This window comes from Gracilinanus agilis, chromosome 2, assembly GCF_016433145.1.
Source record: "Gracilinanus agilis isolate LMUSP501 chromosome 2, AgileGrace, whole genome shotgun sequence".
Taxonomy (NCBI): domain Eukaryota; kingdom Metazoa; phylum Chordata; class Mammalia; order Didelphimorphia; family Didelphidae; genus Gracilinanus; species Gracilinanus agilis.
The window spans coordinates 190,080,787-190,103,367 of record NC_058131.1 but is presented as its reverse complement, the minus strand read 5'-3'; the positions used below and the strand labels follow the sequence as shown (position 1 = coordinate 190,103,367).

At 34.2% G+C, this 22,581-nt stretch overlaps 1 protein-coding gene across 1 annotated transcript in view; it reads right to left on the bottom strand.

Moving 5' to 3' along the window:
• CSMD1 (CUB and Sushi multiple domains 1) overlaps positions 1 to 22,581 on the bottom strand; it is a 2,120,031-nt gene that overhangs the window by 413,305 nt on the left and 1,684,145 nt on the right. The window lies entirely within an intron of this gene.

The window sequence follows — 22,581 nt, the reverse complement described above, 5'->3', positions numbered from 1 at the left end:
GGCAATATACCAAAATTTAATGAATGCAACAAAAGCAATACTTAGGGGAAAATTTATATCTTTAAATGGTTATATCAATAAAATAGAGAAAGGGCAAATCAACAAATTGGACAAATTAAAATCACCAATTAAACACCATATTGGAAATTCTGAAAATTAAAGAGATTAATAAAATTGAAAGGAAGAAACCATTGAACTAATAAGTAAAACTAGGAGCTTGGGCCAGGGGGAGAGGACAAAAGATAAATCATCACATAATTTGGCTAAAACTTAAGAAAGAAGACCAAGTAACATCTATATAGTGGGGAAAATGGAAAGGATAAATATATCACTAATGAAGATGAAACTAAAGCAATTACTAGCTATTTTGCCCACTTATATACCAATAAATCTAACTACAAAGTGAAATGGATGAATATTTACAAAAATTATAAACTTCCCCATATTAACAGAAAAGGAAATAAAATACTTAAATTATGCCAACTTGGAAAAAGAAATTGAATAGCAATAAATGACCTCCCTAAGGAAAAACTAGGAACAGATGAATTCATAAGTAAATTATACCAAATATTTAAAGACAAATTAATTTTAATAGCATATAAACTATTTGAAAAAAAATGCAAAGGAGACCTTCCAAATTCCTTCCATAAAACAAATATGGTGCTAATACCTAAACCAGGAAGAATATAAATAGGAAAAAAAAAACAACTATAGGTCATCATCCATAATGGACACTGAAGCAAAAATGTTAAATAAAATACTAGCAAGGAGATTATAGCAATATATCACAAAGATCATACACCATGATCAAGTGAGATTTATACCAAGAATGCAGATTTTGTTTAGTATTAGGAAAACTATCAGCATAACTGACCATATCAACAACATGAACAAAAAAAATCATATGAATATCTCAAAAGAGGAATAAAAAGTTTTTGACAAAATACAATATTCATTCCCATTAAAAACATGAGAAGGTATAAGAATAAATGAAGCTTTACTTAAAATGATAAATAATATCTATCTAAAACCAAGCATAATCATTATTAATAATAAGGATAAACTACAACTCTTCCCAATAAGATCTGTAGTGAATCAAGAATGCCCATTATCACCAGTATTATTCAGTATTGTACTAGAAACCCTCACTATTGCAATGAGAGAAAATAAAACAAAAGAATTAGAAGAGTCAATGAGAAAACAAAACTATAACTCTTTGCAGATGATATGATAGTATACTTATAGAATTCTAGAAGTCAGCTGAAAAACTATTGAAAAAACAACTTCATAAAAGTTTAAAACCCACATAAATTATCAGCATTTCTATTTATTAATAATCAAATTCAGCAGAAAGAGGCAGAAAGAAAAAATCCATATAAAATAATTGTAGACAAGATAAAATATTTGGGATTCTGCCTACCAATACAAACCTAGGAACTCTATGAACAATTACAAAACACTTTTCACACAAGTAAACTCAGATCTAAATAAGTGAATGAATATTAATTACTCATGGATAGGTGGAACCAATATAATATAAATGCCAACTTTACCTAAATTAATTTTTAATTCAAACCATGTCAGTCAGACAACCAAAATATTTCATGGAACCAGAAAAAATACTAACAAATTTATCTGGAAGAACAATAGAATATCAAGGAAATTGATTAAAAATATAAATAAAAGTAGTTTTGCAGTACCAGGTTTCAAAATTAAAAATTTAAAAAAAAGTTATCATCAACAATCTGGTTCAAGTCAAGAAAGAGAGTGGTAGATCAGTGAAATAGATTATTGGGGAAACTGGAAAGCAGTTTGGCAGAAACTAGGTACAGATCAACAGATATCACATTGTATATCGAAATAAAGTCAAAATGGACACATAGAAATAGTGATATAAGCAAATTATTCTATGAAATACTTTTCCCGTCATATCTATAGGAAAGGGAAAAATTTATGACCAAATAAGAGATATTGATCACCACAAGATATAAAATGGATAATTTTGATTACATGAAATATAAAAGTGTCTGAACAAATGCAGCTAATATTAGAGGGAAGGTAGGAAATGGCAGGAAGTGGGACAAGATTACAGCAAAGCTTTCTGATAAATGTCTTATTTCCCAAATATACAGAAAACAGAGTCAGATTTATATGAATATAAATCATTGCCCAATTGATAAAATGGTCAAGGGATATGAACAGGCAATTCTTAGAAGAAGAAATCAAAGTTATCTGTTATCTTATGAAAATATACTCTCAATCACAGCTGTTTAGAGAAATGCAAATTGGAAGTCGATCTAACTATTTTTGAGTACAATTATGAGCTATGGCCAAAAGACTATAAAACCTTTAATCCAGCAAGACCATGACTAGGTCTGTATCTTTAAAAGATCAAAGAAAAAAGATCTTATATGCACAAAAATTGTTATAACAGTTCTTTTTGTGGTAACTATGAAATGGAAATTAAAAGCATGCCCATCAATTGGGAGATGACTGACCAAGTTGTGGTATATGTTTGAGATGTAATAGTATTGTGTTATAAGAAATCACAAGCTGGATTATTTCAGGAAAACAGGAAAATATATGAAATGACATATTGAAAGTGAGCAAAGTCAGATCACTGTACACAGAAATACTGTACAATGATCAGCTGTGAAGGACTTAGCTATTATTAGCAATATAATGATACTATATATAGCATATATATACATACAATGTATACATATATACTATTCTATATACATATACAAATGTATACAATATAATGATAAAAAAACATGTTGAAAAATGTTAACCACCTCCAGAGAAAAAAGTGATGGAGTCTGAATGCAGGTTAAAGAATACTTTTCTTGTTTTCTTTTGCAACATGGCTAATATGGAAATCTGTTTTGCAAGATTGCACATGTCTATTCTTATATTAAAGGGCTTGTCTTCTCAAGAAGGGGTTAGGAAAGGGAGGGATTGAGTTTGGAACTCAATTACAAAATAGTAAAAACTGTTTTCATGTGTAATTGAGAAAAATATAATTAAAACATTCTTAAAAGAAAAAAGGCCTAAGTATAATTTAATCAGTCTTCAGTGGCCTACCTCAGATCTACGTATTTCATCATATCTACAATGATAACACAAATGGTAGAAATTTCAGGACAGTTGAACATGAGAAGGAAAGGGTGTAATTGAGCTAAATTGTATAAAATGGACTAAATGCTCTCTAAGGTCTCTCCAAGTTCTCCATGTTTTATCCTATTATCATCTGTGTTTCCAGGGAATACCTAATATGAAAAATAAATTACATCCAGAGGAAGCCCATTTAGCTTCTGCTAATTATAACTGATTTTCCTCCTTAAATCAAGCTTCTATTTTCTTTCTGAAACTTTCACTCATTGCTCCCAGTTCTGCCCTTTTGAGTCAGAGTAGGATGAGGCTAAAACTCAATAATCTGTCTTCTATGTCATTATCTTGTGAAAATTTTATTTTTTTCTCTCTTACCCAAAACACACACACACACACACACACACACACACACACACACACACACACACACATTCATCCTTTCTGACACAGCTTTTAATTACATGCATTCCTAATAGAATAAAAATGTACCACTCATACAATAGGTGATTAATAAATGCTTGTTTACTTGACTTGATAGTGTCAAGTTCTCATGTGAGGCAACTTTAGGTAGTGAATAATGATCTCACCTTCACCTCGGAGTCAGGAGGGCTTGTGCTCAAGTCCTGCCCTGATACAGCCTGGCTTCTGTGACCTTAGGGAACTTACTTAACCTATAAGTGCCCAGCAAACTCTCTAAATCCATACTATTGCAGAGAAAGTGTGAACTGCACTGTTTAGAACACTTCTCACCAGAAACTTCCAAACTCAGCTGAAATTATAGATCCAATTCAAAAGGAAAAAAAATTATCAAATTTAGAATTCTTTTTATCTTTTGATCATTTATAAAATGATGACAGAATGATGATTTTATTTCAGATATCTATTCCTCTGTTCCATTTATTTTCAGATGCTCCAGAATTTCTAATTATATTTTTTAAAAAAAGAAATAACATATAATTACCATTATATTCAGGCCTGATACTCTGATACTCTGAGAATGGTCCCTTAATGCTTTGGCAATTTAAAGGAAAAGAGCTGTCTCATATCCCTGTTGGATATAGTTAATGTGATCTGTCAAGTAAAAGTCTTCCATACATGAAAAGAAAAACTGCCAAATAGTTGTGGGATCTAGAGCTTGAAGGGTTTTATATATCACTATTTTGAACGCCCATATCTGAAAGCTAAGGAAACTGAGATACAGAGAACACTAATGAGTAATGATTAAAATGGCTGAAATACCAGATCTTCTGATTCCAAATTTCAGCATGTACTCTTTCGAAATGATTCTTATAAACACATCTGTATGGTCATTTTTTTAGGCAGGTACTTTAATGGTACCAAAGAATAAGACATCAATTAAGATTGGATGTATGCATGTATGGGGGTATTTATATACATATGCATATATATACATATATATATGTAAGCATGCATATATACCTGTATGCAGATATATAATATCTATGTGTTAAAATGTATGCTATATAGACTCCTCAATTTAAAACCTCTGAGATACCAACTATGAGAAGCAGGAAGTAATAGTGTAAAAACAAACGTATACTCTAAGTTAGGAAGATGTGGAGAAAAGTCCTGTGCCTGACACTTAGTATGGAACTAAAGCAAGTTATCTCTTTGAACTTTAGTTTCATTATCTTTGAAATGGGAATAATAATGCCTGTAGTACCCACCTCACAGGATTGGTCTGTGTCCCAAAGGAGATAGTACATATAAAATGATTTGGAGATTTTAAAGAGCAAGTATCAATGTCAGTTTTCAGTTAATTTAATATAACATAATTTAAAATATATAATAAATGTATAATTTAATTATCTACAGCTTTCCAGAAAAGAAGAGGAAAGTGATAGGGCCTTGGGATGTTACTGAAAGCTGTTGGAAGGAAAGTTTTGGCCTTGGAAAAAAATCACCAAATCCTGAAGGTACATAGCCAGATTCATTTTGCCTCAGACCCAGACTTTTACACTTAAACCACTGATTCCATTTCCTTCAGAATTTTGAACTTTCTTATTTAAAAACAGAATAAATTCAGGCTTTCCTGTTTTGTATATAGATATGCAATATATACATATTTTATATGTAAAATGCTATTTCCTCATTACAATATGTATATTTAAAAACTTAAAAATCAGCTGTTGATCAAGTATTCAAGTAATTCACTTTATATGATATTAGTAATATTAGGTAGCCAGGTGGCTGTGTGTAGGATCACTAAACTTGGCACCAGGAATATCTGAGCTCAAGTCTCACTTCAGATTCTTACTAGCTGTATAAATTTGGGCAAGTTTTTTAACCTTTCTCAACCTCAGTTTCCTTACCAGTAAAATGAAGATATTTATAATCACCACAGAACCATATCAAAGAATTCACCAAATTACAAATAGGAGAAATGCAAGTCAAAACAACCTTGAGGTTTCATTGCACAACTTGCAAATTATTTTTTTTATTTTTCTTTTGAATATTGTCCCCTAGTTACATATTTCATGTTTTTTCCTTATCCCCCAAGCCCCCCTAATCCCCCTTAGCAGATGCACAATTCCACTGGGTTTTACATATATCATTGATCAAAGCCTAATTCCATATTATTGGTAGTTGGACTAGAGTTATCGTTTAGTGCCTACATCCCCAATAATATCCCCATCAGTGCATGTGTTCAAGCAGTTATTTTTCTTCTGTGTTTCTCCTCCCACAGTTCTTACTCTGAATGTGGCTAGTTTTCTTTCTCGTAAGTCTTTCAGCCTTGCTCTGGATCTTTACATTGCTGCTAGTGGAGAAGTCCGTTATGTTCAATTACACCACAGTGTCTCTGTGTATAATATTCTCCTGGTTCTCCTCCTTTCACTCTGCATCAATTCCTGGAGGTCATTCCAGTTCACATGGAATTCCTCCAGTTCTTTATTCCTTTGAGCACAATAGTATTCCATCACCAACAGATACCACAATTGGTTCAGCCATTTCCCAGTCAAAGGATATTCTCTCAATTTTCCAATTTTTTGCTACTACAAAGAGCAAGGCTATGAATATTTTTGTATAAGTCTTTTTTCCTTATTATTTCAACTTACAAATTATTGAAGATGATAAAAGATAGAAATATTAAAATTTGGTAAGGTTATAGGAAAATGGGTACACTAGTGCATTGTGGGAGGAGCTATAAATCAACACAAGTTTGTTATTATGTAAATAAGGTGACTAAAATGTTTTGTTATTGTGATAATTAGATTAAAGCTACCCTGCCCATCTTTAGATTTAATCATCAAAGGTGAAAACATCTCCACTTAACTCACAAGTTGGGTGGTCTGTGACCCATGTGTGTTAGAGTGAGTGACAAATCAAAATTTACTGACTGCCTCCTGGGCAGTCCTAAGGAAAGTGTCTGTTGTGACTGGACATGTAAACTAAGAGGAAGGCACAGGAAGTGATGCAAAAGAAGCTCCTTTAAAAGAGAGTGCAGTGAACTCAGCGGCTCTTCTGGTTCATGAACAGGACTTGAAGGAGTACTTCTGGTTTGTGACTGGGACTTAGAGGAGCTCTGGAGCTGGTGAGACTGTTCTTAAATCTTTCCTTTGGAATTCCATGAAATAAGAGTAAAGACTGAATCTTTCTGAACTTCTCTTAAGGAACTTCCCTTTCAAAAGAGACTCTGTGACTGAAACTTTTGCTTCATACGCCTCCTGGGCCTTTGGGCCTCAGCCCTCGACTCAAGGTTTAGCCTTTTTCCAATTAAGTACTAGATAGATCTGGTTGGGTTAAACCAGGGACCTAAGCAAATTATTTAGTTTGTCAGTTATTTATCTTACCTTATCCTTTCTCTAAATTTCTTAATTTCTCTCTCTCTTCTCATTTGTAAATAAACTTCCATGAAAGTCATTTTGACTTGAGGTTATTCTTTAATTGGGAATTGATAATTATTCAGTTCCCTGGTGACCAAACCTTTTAATATTCATCCAATCCAAAACCCTTTTTTACCCCTAACATTATTTAACTCAGGGATTCTAATACTAACATTATACCCTAGGATGATGTAAATAAAAAGAAAGTCTTTGATATTGTATTGTTTAAGAAAGTATTTGTATAAATTGAGATATTCACAATAGCCCTTTTAGTAAAAGCAAAGAATCAGAAACAGATGTCCATCAATTGGGAAGTCATTAAATAAATAGTGATACATGATTGTATTGAAATATTACTATATTATAAAAAGTGGATCAGTTTGACATGAAAAAGTGAAAGGGAAGTGATGATGGAGGAAGATATGCTGATTTAAGAAAATTAAACAACCAATAAAACAACCAAAGGACATCAATAAAAACATTAAAAAATAAAGCACACAGCAAATAGTAGTATCCACTTCATAGAGTTGCAAGAAAAACAACACATGAGCAGTATTTCAAAAACTTTAAGGTGCTACATAAATGCTAGATATTATCACTTGTTATATCTAGATAACTGGCATAATTTTAGTGCAAAGTATACAAAAAGACAGAAGATTTCACAGTGGCACCTTAGGAGATGTTCTCAAGGGCATATATATTGGAGTATTAATAGTAAATCAAAAGCTAAATGTCTAAGAGTGGAAGTGTTCTCCCCCAATTCCCTACTCACTACTCTTTCTTTTTGAGAGTTTGGAATTAAAAAAGAAAGAAAGCAAGCTCTTGGGATTATTGTTGGTCAGATTACAAAAGTAATAACAAGACATAAGAAAAACAATTTTAAGCAATGCAGAGGGAAATACTATAGTTTGCTCTTTGAAATAAAGCCTATGTTATTTTACTTTTTATTTTGAGTTGCAGGAGGATGTTGCCAGAGCAATGGCAATAAGGTTTATACTAAGCCTGATATTAAAGCCCCCAAACAAAAAATGTTAAAGTTGGTGTCAGAAATTGCTTTTACACCTTCAGGGTTATAACAATGTTAGTGGTGAAACATGTACTCATTCTTTTTTTTTTTAATTCGAGTATTCATTTTATGTGTTAAAAAATATAGTTTACTCATTTTTTCCTTATGTATTTTTTTCTTCATATGAGATTTTGGTGATTCTGAACTTCTCTAGATTTTTGTCATAAAAAGAAAGCAATTATTTCTGTTGCACAATTCTGGTAGTGCTATTACCTTAGAAAGAGAACTGAAGTGTTGGACAATTGCAAATTCTCACAGTTGTTCTCTGGAACATTTTAGATCATAAAAATGACTCTCACAAACCCTTGAATATCTTAAGTATATGTCTACACTATTGTTCCAGTTGAAATCCTTATCATTTTGATTCACTGTAGTCATGGAGAAAATGTGTTAAAACTGAGTTTAGAAGCACTAGTCATATTTCATTTTACAATAGAAAGTGACAAAAAACAGACAAACAGATGGGATCATATAAAGTAATTCTGGGCATAGTTTCCTAAATAATTATTGATTATGTCATAATGAGTTACAAAATTCTAAGATATTTTCCCCTTAAAATAAACTTAACAACTTATAAGGAATATAAAAGAATATATATAGATGATAAAATGGATAACTTTGATTTCACAAAATTAAAACTTTTTGTACAGATAAATCTAAAAAGCTAAGATTAAAAGTTAAACAATTATGTGGGGAAAATTTTTTATAGTATATATCTCATTTTCAAAACAGTTAAGGAACTGATTGAAGTTTATAAGAAAAAAAATCCATTCTTCAATTGATCTAAAGATATGGATGGACAATTCTCAAGAGGAAAATCCCAGACTATGCATAGCCATGTAGAAAAAAAATGCTCCAAATTATTTAGTAATTAGAAAAATGAATATTAAACCAACTTTGAGATTTTATTTCACACCTACTCGAATAAAATAATGACAAAAACAAAAAGAAGAAAAATGGTAGATGTTGCAGAAGCTATGAAAAAATAGCCACATGGATTCACTGTTAGTGGGCCTATGAATGGTTATCATTATTCTTGAAAGTAATCTGAAATCATAAGCAAAAATTTATTAACTATCTCATGTCTTTTGAACCAGTTATACCACTACTTGGCTTACATTCAAAACAGATCAAAGAAAGAAAAGTTTTCTCTATAAAAAACAACTAAAACAGCTATAGCAGCTACATGAATTCACTTTTAGTGGACCTATGAATGGCTACAATTATTCTGAAAGCAATTTGGAACTTTAAGCATCTTATACTACTGCTTAACACATACCCAAATGAGATCAAAGAAAGAAAAGCTTCTTTATAGTAAAAAAAAAAATACCTACAGCAGCTCATTTTGTGGAGGCAGAAATTAAAACCAAACTTGAAATACAGAATATTTGTGACAGTGATTAGCTAAGATAGGGAACATTAATGTAATGGAATATTATTGTGTTGTAAAAAACAAGGAATTAGAAGATTTCCAGAAGGCCACGTATAAGATTTTGTAGATGTTAATTTCAGTAAGGTAGGATGTTAAATATATAGTTGACATGAGCTAAACTGGGATAAGGGGTGAAAAGAAGCCAATGTTTGCACCATGAAGTTCCTCCATATTTTGACCTTCTTTAAGCCAGTAAATTAAAAACTTAGAAAAATCCCCAGAACACTCTCTTTGATCCTTAGATTACTAATACCAGCTGAAAAGGCTACATGATTGCTGAAGATACAAGAAGACAGTAAATGTTGGTACAAAGCAGGATTCTGGTGAATGACAGCTTTCTGGAGTTCTAGACCATTTTTATTAAATTAATCATTTTTAAGAACTTCTTATATATCCTATAAACTTTGCTAGGTGCTAGATATACAATAACAATAATGAAATGAGCCCTGCCCTTTAGAAAAATACATTATTCTTTAGCTATTTGCATGTGGTGATATTTTATTTGGTTATTTTCTCTTCTTTTTTAGGTTGTACATTATTATTATACAATACATTTCCATATTCATCATGATGTGAAAGAAGATATTGCTTACACGGGAAAAATTTATGGAAGAAATAAAGAATGGCATGCTTCAATCTACATTTAGACTTTATCAATTCCTCCTATAGCAGTGGATAAAGCCTTTTTCATCATGAGTCCCTTAGAGTTGTCCTGGATCCTTGCATTGCTGATAATAGTTGCCATTCGCAGTTGATCATCATACTTTACTGCTATCACTGTGTACAATGCTCTAGTGGTTCTGCTCACTTCACTTGGCATCACTTCATATAAGTCTTTGTAAAGACTTTTGCAGGAAGGCACATTGGCCAAGCAGCGGTGCCAGTTACTTGCTCAGAACACAGAATGCAGTGAGGGCATTTTGAGCTGGCATGAGACCAAAAGTCGGTTGAGATGGGACTATAAAAGCAGAAAAGATCAGTGCATCATCTCAATCTAGGGAGATTGGTGGGAGGAAGGGTCATCTCAGGATCGTCTCATAGCTAGGATTAAGTGCCTAAACTGCTGTTAGGGAATTCTGTGTACACCAGCATCCAACACCATTATTTTTTTTTTTAAACCTTTAACTTCTGTGTATTGGCTCCTAGGTGGAAGAGTGGTAAGGATGGGCAATGGGGGTCAAGTGACTTGTCCAGGGTCACACAGCTGGGAAGTGTCTGAGGCCGGATTTGAACCTAGGACCTCCCATCTCTAGGCCTGGCTCTCAATCCACTGAGCTACCCAGCTGCCCCCCTATCCAACACCATTATTGACAACAACTATAAATCAACACTAAAATACCAGCATAAATACCAGACAGAAGATCAACTATAAAAGCTAAGACTTAGTGGACTGAGAAATCTTCAAGCTTTGGGGTTAGGCCTTTGGCCTAGCCAAATAACTGGCCAAGCAGGCTTCGAGATACCTGCTGATTTATAATGAACAACATATTTAGATAAAAGTTTAGGATTTTCCTTTCATCCCTCTCTCCTTTACAACTTCCCCAATCCTTTCCGTTACCTTATCAGTTGTCATTAAAGAGTTGTTATTAGAAAGCCATCGCTGACCTGATTATCCTAAGAGTCCTGGCAAGTTGTCAGGTAGAGATCCACCTGGTCACTGGTGAAGATGCCTTCACAATTACTGACCTTCTGAGTGAATCCATCATACCGCAGTCAGAGATTGAAATCAACTCATCATCCTTGAAGTTATTAATCAATTGAATTACTCATCGAAGAAACAATGACTTCCTCATTAGTCAGGTGGGAACCCGGGAAATCACTGAACTGTAGATTCCCTACAGTTTCAGGCAGCTGCAAGACCACTGAAGCTGCTGCTAAGTAAGCCTCTCTTGGCATCCAGATGGGAGGTTTCCTCAAAACCTCTCATCATGTCCCACCTCCATCTCTAAGATTCCTGGGGCAGTACAACCATCATCTACAAGTTCCCCCTAGGATCATTATATCTTTCCAGATTTTTTGGTAATCATATTGCTCATTATTTCTTATGGCAGAATAGTATTCTATTACAATCTTACACCACAAATTGTTCAACCAGTCTCCAATGGACGGGCATCCCTTCAGTGCCTAGTTCTTTGCTGCCACAAAAAGAGCTGCCATACCTATTTCTGTAGGAGGGCGTCCTAGTCTTCTTTCTTTTCATCTCTTTACGAGACAGACCTATTTAGAGCTGATATTGCTGGGTCAAAGGACAGGCAGCATTTTATGGCCATTTCTGCAGCTTCAATGGTTATTTTGAGAAAGCAAACAATGAATTGTGAGTTTGTAGGTATATTGTACGTGCATATGTTCATACACACAGAGATAGAGACAGACACAAATATGCACATTTATACATATATGTATACACACATACAAATGTATGTGTATATGTAGATATATAGGTACACAGTGAATAAGAACATTGGATTTAGTAACTATGATCCTGGGCAAGTCACATAATCCCTTTCATATTTGGTTTTCTCAACTATAACATAGGGATAATAATAGTGCCTACATCACAGAGTTGTGAAGATCAAATGTGATAATATATACACAGAACTTTGCAAATCATAAAACATGATTTAAATGTAATCCATCTTAGAGCTTGCTCAATTTGCCCAACATGGAGCCCACCATGTCCCTTACAATGTGAATGGGCTATTATCCTCGTCTGATTGGCTACCTGTGCCTTTAAAACTGGTGAGGCCCAGCTGGTGGCTCTTGCGTTCCTCCATCTTTTTTGGCTGCGGTCTGGAGAACATGAATGAGACTAATGAGAGGAGCGAAGGACTTACTTTCTCTTGCTCACCAAGAAATGGGCCTGGAGTGTATGTTTCTGTCCTGTGATGTTTGTCCTCCATTTCAGTTGCCAGAGCTGATCTCTGCCAGATGAGGAATTCAAGCCATGACAACCTGGAGCTGGGTCTGAAGCCAGGCTAGTACAGTCAACAAGGTTGGCATGGAAACCCTGAGAAGACAGGATGGATGACTGGTTCCCAAATCTCAGGGGGAAGTTTGGACATGGAAAGGGGACTGTGCTCTAAGGGAACCAAGGTAAGCTGTAAGCCAACCCTTAGCACAGTGCCTGGCACATGTCAGGTGCTTAATAAGTATTTTTAATTGATTGACAAATTGATGAACTTAATCACCTTACTCCACCCAGAGAGTAGGAGGTGGTACATGAGAGGAGAAGGGAGAAGAGAATTATGTTTAACATATTAGGGTCAGTATGTTTGTATATTTGTGATTATGCCTTTGGAAGTAAATATATTCCTTTGCAAAAATTCCATTGTTACATGAATGCTATTTAAAATTTTTATTATTACTGAAAATGTTAATGATTTATAATCCAGAGGTTATATATTGTCTCTTTTCCCCTCAATTTAACAGAATACCTTACTTCATAGAAGGCAATTCTGAAAGATATATAAAGCAATATTCCTGTAACTTGCATTGCAGTTTAAAAAGAAACTTGAGCATCTTTTTTTTTTAAATGTAGGAACTTTATATGAATTCTAAAGAAAGTGAAAAAAATATATATTTCAAATCTTTTTTCTTTTGTAAAGTCTAATTCTGAGGTAGTAAGTATCTTAAAAGGATATACATTGATGGATGTTAGAATTAAATTATGCTCTTTGAATTAACTTAGAATTAACTCATGCTCTTTTGGGGAGAGAGTAAAATTAATATATTAGAAAATATATTAGAAAAAAAACAACTGTTTCAGATTCATAGGATCTGAATATGAATCCTTATTATTTTAGAGGTAGAAGGTCACCAAGAACCTAAGAGATCAACAAGAACAACCCATACATTAGGAATAAATAGATCAAAAGATGTGTTGTTCCTTGCCCAAAGTAACACAAGCAGAAAGTAACAAAGCTAAGGGTAAAATCTAGATCCTTTCATGCCAAATTCTGAGGCCCTTTCTATTATGCCTCTCTTCCTCACTTCTGTACTAACCTGAGGCTATGCTATAGTTTAAACAATAAATATACTTGTTAGGGTAGTAATAGGCTGACAGTCTATGTTACTTTTTTATGTTTAACACATATTCTCTACCCCAACCAACCCCTCCTCAGGAAAAATTATATAACACAAGCTTGGAATATTCATATTTAATCTTTTTTTAGTTTGTTCTTTCTTCATGGACAGAATATAATTGCTTTACTGAAACCATATATTCTTCGGATCTTTTAATATTACCTGTTAAGAGGTTTTTAGGGAAAAAAAGATTTTTTGGAATGAAGAAAACACTTAATGTGCCTACTGTTGCCTTCCCCAAATGTGATCATCTTCTATGTGTGAGTCATAGTAAGCTGGAGTTACCTTAAAAGAAAAGCTAAGATAAAAGTTGTCATGAATTAAATGCTGGGACACTTTTGATGAAAGGAAGCAAGCCCAGATAGAAATGACATGGATTTATGGTACTTGTCTCTGTTTTTAACCCCTCTATTTTAACTTTCAAAGCTAAGCCAGTTCCTATCTTGGTAAAGAAGTCATTTTCACAGCTCAGGATAAAAAAAAAAAAATCTTTATTTTTTTTGGCTACTCTGGGTCTTTTCAAGGCTTTTTGGGGGGGTTTCTTCTTTCTTCCCCAATATAGATAGGTCTTTGGTAGACAAGATAGGCATAAAATAACACTGGGCAATTCCAAGGAAAGAGAGATAATAAAAGGTGAGAGTGAATCATGGACTACATGCTTATATAAGTCTAAAGGAATTTGAGTGAGAAGGAAACATTATTTCAGAAGTATTTCTTTTATTAACTTAAAAATATGGGCTTTTCAGTGTTAGAGATTTTGATATTATGCATACGCACATACATATACCCCCTCCCCCCCATGGAGGCAGCAAGGTTTTTACCCTGATTACAACTGAGTATGAAACTGTTGGGAGTTGTATGTTGTAAGACATACTTAATGAAAGAAAGAACACTGGCTAAATGTGTAGAGAACAACTACTAATCTCCTTCATTAACATTTTTTAAATTAATTTTCATCCTAAAAAGGACAGAATCTTGAGAATTTCTGATTTTTTCAAACATCTGTTTGCAACCAATGAATATGATTTCTATTTCAGCAGGAAAAGTTAAAATTAAAGAAAAATGAAGGATAATAAAGAACAAGAAGAGACCTCTAATCATTACTTTTGAAGGAATGGGGACCCAGATGGCTAAGTGACTTGATCAAAGTCATTCAGATAGTAAGTGAAAGAACTGGTATTCAAACCAAGGTCCTTTGCTTCCAAATCATTTCTTTATTCCACTACATTTGCTGCTTTCCTTCTTAGTTTGGAAAGATTTTTCTTGGCTTTTGCTAATTGGGTCATAGTAGTTCAGGGCTGTAGACTACTTTAATCAGGGAGAGGCTTTATAATCATCACAATTTGTAAGATGAGTACTTAGATCAATAGTAGGTAGTCCTGAGTAGAAGTCCAAAATCTGATAGCAGACAATACCTTTTAAAAGAGACAGAGACAGTGGAATGGCACACCAAGTGGACAGCAGCAAAGTCTAAGAAAACCAGAAATGTGGGGAACAAAAGGTGTGATAATCTACAACTTAAATGGCAGTCCAGGCACAGGACCAGAAGAGATCAGTAACCAGTAGTAAGTAAGAATAGAGAAAACTGCATAAAGATACCACCAGATGATACTGCAGTAGTTTGCTCTTTCATAAAATGTCACAGTAATGTTTTCCTGGTATATGACCCCTTCCATACTCATACAACGGCGATATATTCCCTACCTGTCTATTCTTATATATGTGACTTTTATGTGTCCAAGCTTTCCACTGACATATATATGTATATCTTTGTATATATATAAACATGATGAAAATTTATATGGAAACCGTTCCAATAACTGTTTTGCTATTGTACATTTTCACTAAATAGCTTGCTTGGGACCTGTGATACATTTGGAAGAACATATATCTTCTAGAGAGAATTAGAATTGAATTTGCATTTAGAATTTGGACTAAGAATTTGAACTTATATCATCTGAATGTAAAGGTTTTAAATTTAAAACTATTTCTGATATCTGGGTGAGGTCATTTAACCTTATTACATGTGTGTTTCTTTAGATAAAAAATTAGAATATTATAATAGAAGTTTCTGACCAGTTCTAGAAATATGATCCTATGATCTTAAAAACTTTGTCCTCTAAATAATTATGAAATGTAAAGACATTAGTGTGGGTTTCTGAGATCTGGTAATGAATGGATACAGACCTTGAACATGAGAAAGTTATTCTGAAGGTCTAAGATATGAGGGCAGAGTAACCACAATTCTACATGAATAGTGGTCTAGACCTGTTTTTAATAGAAAATTTTATAGAAAATTCCTCTACTGAAGGAGAACAAATCAGAGTGATGATAATGATGGCAATAATGACTAATATTCATATAGCCCTTTAAGGTTTGCTAAGCACTTTACAAATATTAACTAATTTGATCCTCAAAACAATGTTTCAAAATAGATGTCATTATCAGCCCCACTTTTAGGTAAGGAAACTGAGGCAGATAGAAGTTAAGTGACTTGCCTAGGGTCATATAGCTAGTAAGTATCTGAGATCATTTTAAAAATCAGGTCTTCCTGATTCCAGGTGCAGCACTGTATTCACTTTACTCCCTAGCTCCCTCTAAACTATTTAAGTTCATCTGCCAGGCAATGATGGTGTTTCTGAGGAAGGAAGGAAGGAAGGAAGGAAGGAAGGAAGGAAGGAAATGATAATTATTTTCAAGGAAATTATAGATTATTCAGGGAGATAATCACTCATACATAACTGAACCTTTAACAGTAAGAGAAATAATAGGAGGTGACTTACCTATGGTCACATATCTGAAACAGATTGGAGATAGGACTTGAATTTAAGTCTTCCTGACTCGAAGGCTAATTCTTAATCACTGTACCAAGCTGACTCTCACCATTTTAAATTATAATAACATGTTTGATAATATCTTTGAATATAGTGTTAAAAGGTTTAAAAAGCAATTTCTTCATAATGACTTTTTAATTTTTTAAGGTAGAGAGTAAAGTATTCTTTTATAGATGAAGAAACTGAGGTCCACAAAGGTCAAAATATCTGTCTCGAATCAAATGACTAGTAAGTATTAGAGATGATTATAGAACAAGCTCTCTGGCTTTCTTCTCCTTCATTTATATTATTATTATAACTCTTTTTGTGATTAATAGATACAATAGGTAATGCCATAAAATGTTCAATGATCCAGAGGAGTACCTACAGAATTGTGGATAAAATCTCTATGGGAGATTTATGGCAGGACTGGACAAGGATGACATAGGATGAGGAGTCAAAGAAGGTTGCCAGCTATATTGCTGGAGACAGAACCTCATTCCATGAGCTCATTGTTCCATTGAAGGAAGTGTAATTGTGGTAAAAAAAAAATGAGGGCAAATGAAAGATCAAAGCTGCTAATCGCATCAGTATCTGAACTCTGTTAAAAAAAGTCTTTAACATTTTCACCTTTTCAATTAGTGTGTGAAATGTTCATTGAAGAAGATAATGCAATATTAAAAAAAAACAACTGGTTAATAAAAAGGAAAAGAGAGTGCTTGTGCCTTCCTTCTGGCAATTTCACTTAGCCAGAGGCCAACAGAAATCTAAAGAATGAAAACAGAACTCAACTTCTTTGAAAAATCACAATCCATTTGATACAAAGTATTTTAGCCACTGAAAGTGCTGAATTTGAGAACTTCTGAGTTAGAATTAACTGAACTAACTAGATTATAATAACAGAAAGTAATTGAATAATGTAATAATTTATTTTTAGTCTTTTTGTCTGTTGTATCCTATCCTTTAAAGCCCCACTGAAAGACTGCCCCTTCTAAGATTATTGGATTCCTTTTGGTTATTTAAGTCTTCAGTCCAACAGCTGATTTTGTAACTAATTCATGTACAGTGTTATACAATATTGTTTATACATAGTTACCTATATTGATATCGTTTCCCTATTACCAACCAGTAGGATGCATGAGAGCAGAGACTCCAGTACAATCCTTACACTTTTCTTAGTGGCTAATAGGTATATGCACAGAGAAAGAGCTTACTAAATATCTGATTATTGCATTCTTTATGAAATGATCAAACACTTTATTTTTCAGTAATTAGTTCTTATCTCTCTTTTTTTTTCTACCACTCTCCTCCCATCCTCTCTTTCTTCTTCATTCCTTCTTTATTTCCTAGCCCTAAACATAATTTTAAAGAAACACAAGTAAAATGCTGTAGTTATGACATTTTGTTTCATCCATTATAGTTTTGGAAGAATGGTGTAGCATAAAATTAAGAATTCAAGAAAAGGTGGGTTCTAATCAAAACATGGTTCCATAATTATTTTCTATATTAAGAGAAGCAACATTGTAGTTATGTTATACAGAAAATGAAAGTTAAAAATCCATCTTCTTTTCTCTTTTTTTGTTCCTTTTCATAAAGTATAAAACAATAAGCATAAACCTCATATTGATTCATGAGGAGAACAATATATTGTTCATTTGGAACTAGAATTTAGAAAAATCTTCTATGCAATATGAATACTCAGAATGAGCTTGTCCCAAAGAAAATACTTTGAAATGTAAATGTCTAATCATTATGATATTGTGATCATAAATGCAGGAAGGATAATCATCTCTGAATTAGAATTATGTTATATTTTGAATTCCTATTGCCAAGGACAGTAGAGAACTAAAGTACTTTGTTTGGTTTGTTACAATAAAAAGATGAATTTTGGAGAAAATATTCATGTATTCTTAATTTAGGCAACTGTGACATGCTTTGGCCATTTCCTGAAGCAATTCTCATTGAAACTTGATTGCCATTCACAAATAAATAATACTAGGAAGGCAGTGGAAATAGTGGGGAATTTAAAAAGGTGGGAACAAGAGGGGTGTGTGTGTGTGTGGGGGTAGTTTTTAAAAGGTAAAATAGATATATCTGAAGACCTGCAGAAAGCTTTGAGACTTGCCTGAGCAAATTGGACTGATCCAGGATTTGGTATTTAGAATTGAATAAAAGAATATACTAAATCTTTGGCAAGTCTTTAGACCATAAGGTTAATTTGTTACAGTCTCAAGGTTAAAAAAATTTCTCTACTTTTCCCCTCTTGTCCCTTTCCTTCCTCAACCCATATCTTTTCCCAACTTCCTAACCTCCGAAATAAAGTGATTGTACTTTTGCCCTAAGGCTACTTAAAACAAAACCCAACCCTATTTATGTGTGTATCTCCCTTGTTCTTAGGCTTACCATCCACCAAGCAACTGCTCATTAGCTGTTAAACTTTTCTTCTAACCCAGATTCTAAATTTATTGATGAACCAAGGTGGAAGGAATTTTCTCCAGGTCTTTTGGGTCAGTCATTTTCCTTGTCTTTATGCCTGACAATTGGACAATTTCTTTAATCTTCTAGAACAATTTTTTCCCCCTCTAAATGTTATGATACTGTCGACATGGAATCTAGAGACCCCAAACTTGTGGCCTAGTGAGATCTGATGAACCCCAAGTTTTAGGACTAGCTTGTAAATTGGAGATCCCAAAGCTTGGACTTGTTCCTTGTTCCCCTGAGAATCCACCATGAAGGGAATCTCTGGCTAGCAGTTTCAGATTGAATAATAGACCTTTAGGTAAATGCTAAATATCCTTTTGTCTTAGGTAGTCTTCTCCTTTGTATCAGGGACCCTTTCCCAAGAAGACCCTCCCCAGGGCAGGGACCATCCTTTTAGTATTCATTGTAGGTAGCCCATTCCCTTACACCTAGCCTTTGGCTATGATTCCTTTCCCAAGCTTGATTGTATCCTGTCAGTATGGTAATGTCAATCATCTTTCCCTGCCCTTGGATCTTCCAAAATGGTATATACTAGGTTCCCCAAATTTTTTTGTTCCTTGGAGTCCTCATCTAATGGTGGCACTCCCAGGGGCCAGGGCCCAGAGCATCCTGAGCTCAATCCTCAGATTCTTGTAGGGTGTGTAGGGCGCAGCTCTCTGTAGGGGCCTACTCAGCCCTGTGACCCCTGTCCTTAATTAAAGAGTGGCTTTTCTGATTAATAGTTCTGTGTTTTTTCAGAGTCAACAATACAACTAATGAATAGGAGAGGGAAAAACTTAATTTGAGGATAGAATCTTCTACTTGGGTGATTTGAACAATATACTTTATCACTCTGAATCTCAATTACCTCATCACTTGGGTGGAAGGAAAAAATAATTTATGAAGTTTTTTTAAGCCTTAAAATTATGAAGGTATGAAATAATAGCAATTGTATAATTGGAATTTGGGAGACACCATTTAAAAGTATATATATGTTTTCTATGGACACATGGGAACTATCAAACTACATTTCCTGTGGTCCAACGGGTTTCTGGTTCCGGTTCTTTGGGCATGGGGACTCCTGTGTCACCACGAATAGGACAGTTTAAATGGGAGGAGGAGAATCTCTCTCTGTTAGCTAGCAGGCTCACCATACGAAAGGTAAAGATGGCTGAGGCGGCAGTTTGAATACTTACAGGCGCGGTCTTATATATATTTTACCAGCATGGCCATGGCTTTAATTAAAATACTAATTTCTATATTTATATCAGTCTTTATCATTTTTAATCATAACACAATATAGTAGATAATGAATATTTAAGTGGTACAAAGAAGAAATTACACTTTCCTCTTACATAAAAATAACATAAGTAATGATGATATTGGCTTGATGAGGAAGCACAGAGTAATAGAAAGTTCTAATTGTGACCCTGATTTGAAACTTTGCTTTGCTAATTACTATCTGGTGCCACCTTGGACAAGTCACAGTTTCTCTCAATATTACATTATAAATCTTCTAGGAAAAAAAAATGAGTGTTATAAAAATTGCATTACCATTGCAATACTTACTCAAAAGTTAGTTTCTAAACTGGGATTCTCAGTTTTGTAGTATCAAATGTTAAAGCAATTTTTTAAAATTGGGATTATCTCTTTAGGATAAACTGAAGCAGTATTTGCCTATGAACTTGTTTCTACATTTTGCGTTTTTACAGAAGAAGTTTGTACCCCATTTATATGTATAAATCTGTCTAGGAACTTCTAAGTTAAAATTTTGGTTTGAAGATGATGCTGTAATGGGAAGTCCTGGTAAAGAGTTTCCTCATTAAACTACACCCAAAACTTTCTTCTTTTACTACTTGAAAACTGACACTTTCAGAAGGAAAAAAATGATCCCTAAAGGTACCTTTGACATGTTTTTGAAATGTTAATGATAGGTATGCACAGCTGTTAGCTTTAGAATTAACAGCTACTCAATTACTTATAAGACTGATAAAAGCCTTGGGCAAAGATGTGTAAAAACACTTTCTACAGGCACCTTTGAGGCTTTTGTGAAGTGTAAATGACAGAAGTGAATAGCCAATTGCTTGGAATTCACAACTATTCATTTCTTCAAACAGAAGTATATAAAGCCTCCACCTGTGAATACCAAAGTGTGAAACCATATTGCTTCAAAGTTGGTCTTTGGGAGTCCAGACTAGGTCTTTTAAGAACTTCCTTTCACCCTAGATTTCTCCCTTTCACAGTGGCCATCTTCTGGAGCTCATGGAAGGAAATCTGTCTTTCTTTGGACCACCTTCTCTAATGCTGATTGTTCTTCTTACTGGTTTTTGCTAATGCTCACAAACAGCATTACATCTTATGGTTCCTCCTCTGGAGTGGCAAAACTATTTTAATGTACTTCCTATTAACTTCTACCTCTGAGAATCTATTTTTTCTTTAAAATCTTCAGTCAAAATCCATTGTTTTAAATTTATCTTTATATCTTTAGTACTGTCGACGTGGAATCTAGAGACCCCAAACTTGTGGCTTAGTGAGATCTGATGAACCCCAAGTTTTAGAAATAGCTTGTAGACTGGAGACCCCCAAAACTTGTACTTCCCCGTTCCCCTGAGAATCCACCCTGAAGGGAATCTCAGGCTAGCAGTTGCAGACAGAATAATGGACCCTGGGGTAAATGCTAAATGCCCTTTTGTCTTAGGTAGTCTTGCCATTGTATCAAAGACCCTTCCCAGGAAGACACACCTGGGAAGGGACCATCCTTTAGTACCCATCTTGTAAGCAGCCCCTTCCCTTACACCCTAGCCTCTAGCTATGATTCCTTTCCCAAGCTTGATTGTAAATCCCATCCTTTCCAGTACAATGTCAATCATCTTTCCCAGCCCCTGGATCTTCCCAAATGGTTTATAAGTCCCCCAATTTCCTTTGTTCCTTGGAGTAGTCTCTCCCAGGCAGTCAGGGAGCAGAGCAAAGCAGTGTTCAATCCTGGACTCTGCACAAGGCGCATCTCAGCATAAGAGGCCAAGTATCCCTGTTCCCCCTTTCCCTTGATTAAAGAGTGGCTTTATGACCATTTAATAGTTCTGTGTTTTTTCTAAGTTAACAGTATCTAGCATAGTTCCTGGCCCATAGTAGACAATTAATAAATACTGATTGGTTAAACAAAGTGGATCAAATGCAAAAGTATTTGTAAAGCACTTAAAATTCCTTGACCATAGATGCTCAATACTTCCTTCCTTCCCTTCCCTTCCCTTTCCTTCCCTTCCCTTCCCTTTCTTCCTTCCTTCCACATTACTAATAATTCCTGATCCTCACCACAACTTTATCTGCTTCCCTTCTTATTTTCCTAGTTTTTCACAACTGCTCCAACTTACCTTCCCTTATGCCACAGTTTTGTTCTATAATTAACAAATCAGTATGTACACTGTTCTCCGCCCTTGAATGTTTTCAATTCAAATCTCATTTTGTCAATCCTTATTCCTGAGTAATCTTCAACATTCATCTTTTTTGGCTCTTACTTTGGGTCCTGTGAGTACTATTAGAGGAAATTAGGAGAACATTCTGAGAAGTTCCACTACTAATTTAACTTCTAACTTTAACCTCTCTCTCATTGCTACAGTGTCATGTTCTTATTCTTCTGCAACTGGCTCAATCATATTGCTCTCCCAATTGATTGATGATTGGTGTTCCAAATCATCATTTTTCTCAAGGGTCCCTTGAAACTAAATTCTTCTGACAGAGTATAAATCCCTCAACTTCCCTAAGAAAATT